Source organism: Helianthus annuus, chromosome 11 (genome assembly GCF_002127325.2).
Source record: "Helianthus annuus cultivar XRQ/B chromosome 11, HanXRQr2.0-SUNRISE, whole genome shotgun sequence".
Classification (NCBI taxonomy): Eukaryota; Viridiplantae; Streptophyta; class Magnoliopsida; order Asterales; family Asteraceae; genus Helianthus; species Helianthus annuus.
In genome coordinates this window covers 2,650,671-2,656,264 of record NC_035443.2, presented here as the reverse complement: position 1 = coordinate 2,656,264, position 5,594 = coordinate 2,650,671, and the positions used below count along the sequence as shown (strand labels likewise).

At 32.0% G+C, this 5,594-nt stretch overlaps 1 long non-coding RNA gene across 1 annotated transcript; it reads left to right on the top strand.

The window, feature by feature from the left end:
- Positions 1 to 977: 977 nt before the first annotated feature.
- LOC110891602 lies at positions 978 to 2,698 on the top strand. Its single transcript, XR_002565413.2, has 3 exons — positions 978 to 1,084; positions 1,174 to 1,231; positions 2,126 to 2,698. It is a non-coding gene; the product is annotated as an uncharacterized LOC110891602 (long non-coding RNA).
- Positions 2,699 to 5,594: the final 2,896 nt, after the last annotated feature.

Genomic DNA, 5,594 nt, shown 5'->3' with positions numbered 1-5,594 from the left:
CTTACAATTTTCTTTTTATCTTGTTAGCATTGACACTTTGGTTTTGTGTGTCCACTTGAAAGTTCATGGAAGAAAATTGTGTTGGAACAAAAATAGGCCGGAACAAATAAATGTGACGCAACTAGTTTAAAACGAATTATTCTAGTGAAAGGTAAAAATACACATAAATAACAAAATAAATGTGCAATGATCATAGGTAACTCCGTATCTAAAACTGTAAAACTGGGATACGGGGATGACAAATCCTGTAATTTAAATAAAACAACCCTTAAACTTTGTTCAATGTATATAAAAGGTTCACCTCTTCATGTAAATATTGTACCGTATAGATACAAAAAGGTATATGATTTAAGAAGACCTCAATAAACATTGACATTGCTTTATTCAATTCCTCTTCAACATGTTCGAACACCCCATCGTTTGTTTCACAACTCCGACATCTCAATGTAATCTTCAAACACTACCCGTTACATATAAACATACCAATGTGAAATGTTTCTATATGCATTTACGGATAGCAACATGTATTGAGTTATAATTATCGAACATCACTCCCTCTTTACATCTAATACAAAATGACATCGTTGTTTAATTTTCCGAGCACAACTTGTGTATCTACCTACGATAACTTACATATTTTCCCACATGGCTTTCCGATTCTAAAAAAAAATGAACTCTTTGCGAAAATTTCCATTCAAAACTACTTTCTGATTTTTCTTTTTCTTAGTACACATTTATTTTACTACTAACCGCCTTCTTCTTCCCATATCAATTGTTTATTCACCTACATAAAGTCAATTAGGTGAAAAAAAATAAGACATAATATTACTACTTTAAGATATGAAAAATTATATTAGAAGAAATAAACAAATGGGAGTAAATGGAGGGGCTAGAATGAAAAAGATTTGGGTTTGTAACTCTTTCTAGGTTAAACTCATTATATATAAAACCCTATTATTCGTTTATCAGTTTTATAACATTCCACAGATCAACTGCCGCCGCAGCAGTCAGATTATAATCGATGGTTACCGCTTTATCTTTCCTGGTTGATGAAATCTGGCCTCCCTATATAGCAAAATCATCAGTAAGTGGTATTTTATTTTTAAAATTCTTTTCATCAATATTCTTTTTAATTAGTTTGACGTAGAATTATTAATCAGTGTCATCATGCAGGGTGTTGTAGAACGATCGTTGGCTGTTCAGAGGATTTCGGAAGAGAATGTCGTCTCAGGTAACTTTTAATCCATTAAATTCTGTATTCTTTTTAAGAACTTTTTTTATTTAAATTTTGAGCCGATTTGTGGATCTATAATTTCCTATATATTTCTTCGGGGATTGATTTGAGGTTTTTATATTTCATGTGAATTGCCTATCTTATTCCTTATGATTTTTAAGAACCATAGTCTTGTTGCTGTTTTTTTATATTTTTGTCTCATCTTTTTTTTTTCATGTAAATTGAATTTTGACCAAGATAAAAATGTTAACGCCCTTGCGTTGACGAGGGGTATCATGGGATACGGCTCAACCTCGTTTTCGTAGTTTAATTTTTTTCGGTTTTTTATAAAAGAAACTCTTGAACAAATACGGAGATACCCCGAAAAAATATGATACTTTAATTTATTAAAATTCCAAATTTTTATAAGCACAAACCTTTTACAACACCAAACTTGTATAATAATCAAGCACAAATTAAGTATAATATAATTGAAAGACGCCCAATTGATAAACATAGTCCAAGCCCCAAAATAAATTTTTTTTTATTATTGTATGATTGCTCGGTAAAAAATTATTTTTGGGATACCTCTAAATTAAGGAGCTAGGTCCGCCACTGGTTGAGGTTTAATAAAATTTGAAAATTTTGGTTAACTTTTCGGTAATATGAATCAAGATTCATTTTGATTCTTTGGTAGGTTTTTCAAAAAAGTTTTTACAATAACACATAAAGCTTCAAGTGGTTCATATGCATACAACTTGTACAATGTTTATACTAAAAAAATTGTGTGGGTTATGGCATTGTCATCTAAAACAGAAGTACCTTTTAAGTATAAGGCAGAAAATTAACTTGAATCAAATTAGCATTTCATGTGAGGGCTTAACAACTTAACATTCTTATTTCATTTTTTAGGGCAACAAGTCTTCATCTCATCGGGCTCATATGACTCAAATAACCAGTTACACTACTAAAAAAGTGGTCACTGGCCATCGTACATCGCCAAAGTTGTTAAGGTTTGGTAATAAGATGATGGCTAAGGTTAGATGGTATTACTGACCTGAGGACACAGAAGACGGCAGGAGGGTTTTTCATGGAGAAAAGGGTTCGGTAATAAGATGATGGCTAAGATTAGATGGTATTACCGGCCTGAGGACACAGAAGACGGCAGGAGGCTTTTCCATGGAGAAAAGGGTTCGGTAATAAGATGATGGCTAAGATTAGATGGTATTACCGGCCTGAGGACACAGAAGACGGCAGGAGGCTGTTCCATGGAGAAAGAGAGGTTTTTATTAGCAATCATTTCGATTTGCAAAGCAGGGAGATCATCCAAGGAGAGTGTGGTTCATACTTTACAGAAGTATATAGCACACAATTGAATCACAATCGAGTTTTAACGGCGTAGTTTCTAAGCTTTAGTTGAATAACAAGTACATAAATGAATCATGAAGAATATTAATTAAAGTTGTAGTTATCTTTATTTTTTTATGATAAATTTCTTAACATTCGTGGATTGATGTTGAAAAATGTATTTATCTAATCATTTTTAAACTTGTTATGATAGATTTTATTGATAATGAAAAGTGTTGATTATCTGTTCTTTTTTATGATAAATTTTTACCTTTTGGTTTAGTTTTGTAATTGCAGTTTCAGTTTTGTTCATAGTAACTTAAAAAATGTTCAAATTTAATTTAATTTAAAAAAGTTATATTTTACTTATAATGAAACAAAATTAAACTTAAAAAAGAATTAATTTTTAAACCTATAACGAATAAAAATTTAATCTGAAAATAATTATATAAGACTTAGACTTCACGAAGCCAAATCACCTTAAGTAATGAACAATCGTCAATAGTTGATAAAATAACTTTAAAAATATATTTAATATTTAACTTGTCACAACCCTGTTTTCGGTGGGTGAGTCTTATATGCGGTACTCATATTTTATACATGGCAAATAATGATTAGGTAAGTGTTAAACAAGTAGAAGTGACGTAACACCAACCTGACTCATATACATGTGTTTGTTAACCTATATAAGGACAATTGGATGAAAAGAAAAGGATGATATTAAATATACTATTGTAAACATAAAGAACTTGATTTATATAATTAAACTAAATCCAATTATTAGAGTAAAGAGAATTATATCATATATGTACTATGTATTGCATCATATTACATTGTATATTGTATCACTATTTATATAATTAAAAATTAATTACACATCCTTATCTAACAAAGGATTTCAAATATTGTCGCGTGTCAGCATCAAATCTTTTCTTCCGGTTTTAATTTTATGAGCAAATTGTATTTTATGTCCATTAAGTTTAAGCCAAATTGCAAGCGGCGGATTGCAATCTAAAAATAATTACCGTTGCGGTACACACATGACCAACTCATTAACTTTACTCGAAACCCATAATAAAAAAAATAACACGTACAGATAGAACTGAAAACGGAAGTGAGGAGGGACTCTATGCTTCTTAGGCTTTGTGTTACACCCACCCAGCAAGCTTTTGGGTCCCTAGTGACCACCCCGGGACCCAAGCTTTCTAGACCCACTTGAGGTCCTTAATTGATTTTATATTTTTATTATTATAATATGGTGTTTGACATTTAATTTGATTTCTCTAATAGCTTGTACTCGTTAGCTTTTAAAAAAATCAAATACAAAATTTTGTTAATTCTTTTATGTAAAGTTCTTTTCTAGTTTATTATCAATGATAAGTTTTAAGTAATCTTGTCTGTATTTTTATTAGGTCATGATTTTAAAATTTGTGAATTTTATTTGTATAAAAAAAGGTTGAATGTCGAACATGGGTAAAAGATGAGGTGAAACGTGGAAGGTGATGATGCGATGCTAAGGTAGTATATAACGATGAAAGATGAATAATAGGATTGCATTTAACACATGATGTTATAGGTTATACGTATGGTGTATACTAGGTAGGAAAAATAATGATTTTGGGTGCCGCAAGATGGAAATAAAATCGAAGCTTTTGATATTTGAAAATAATTATGATAATAATATCCCATAGGAGTTTAATGGAAGTAGTAGGACAAAATCTAGTAGTGGGTGTATAATCAACATAGTTTGTTAGGATCGATATGTTATTTACTTGTGGTTTTTGTGATGTAATGAACTTTCTGGCTTTGGGCTTCCTTTTTCCGTCTTGGAAATAGGTGGCTGTCTTGGAAATAGGTGGCTGATGTTTTTGGTGTTTCTTTTAATGAAAGTTAAGTTTCAAAAAAAAATTACTTGCGGTTTTTTAATACAAAAGTAGAGAAATGTCATAACTAAATAAGGGTGTATATAAACTGTTGAAACGACTAAACCGTCCAAACAGTACAAGTTGGTGTGTGAGGATGTGGCGGCTGATTAACGCAAGTGATGGCCGGCCCTAAACTAATTTATGGCTGGTCATCAAGAATCAACAGCTGGTCGCGATTAACGGTTTGTAGCATCCAATACTCATGATTGCACCTTGTGCTCAGTCATCAACAATAGTTTGGCGGCAGTCAACGATTCAAGTAGTGTTTTACGAGTTTGATGAACAGTCGAATTACTTAAGTTGCAAGTAATCTCCTCCTAATGGTAATAGTTCTGATATTCCTAACAGTTGGTCGGTTTAAGATCCAAGGTTCATAGCTCGGTGTCATATTTCTCTTTTTGAAATATGTAGTTATGTATATATACTATAATCGTTAACCATCTTCATAATTTTAAGATTTATTTCATACTAATAATTTTGAAAAAAAAACTAAATTCAAACTCCCAAAACCCAACCAACCCAGTCGGTTCAGTTTGTTGTTACCAAACCCAGTTAGCTATTCGGTCTAGACTCCACATCGAAACCAAGCAAATGTCTAGACTTCACATCGAAACCAATCAAATGGGACCGCAAACACCACTAAAAACATATAAACATGTATCTTTTACTTTAACTTTGATACATGAAACTTTTATGTAACTGCATAACTTACTCTCGGTATCTCTAGCTACCACTATTACATATGCTTATGAGGTTCTAATTTTTATATATATGACCAATATTATTGTTGGTGCACTTGTGTCTGTACTTTGTCTGTATATTGTCCGATATAAAACGATGTCTTTGTCAGTCTTGTAAGTATGACCAAGTCAACCATCCTCCTGGTTTGACTTGGCCAAACAGTTAGATTTGGTTGTGATGTGTGTGTCGAAGGATGAGTTGTCGAAAGATGACTCATCGAAGGATGAGTCATCGAAGGTTTATTTAGATCCTTCGATGAGCTCGAAGGATAAGGATTTGATAGATGATGATGGACCTCGAAGGATATCATCCTTCGAGGTATATATATGTGGTCCTTCGACAGGTTTCAGTTCGATAGATGATCTTTC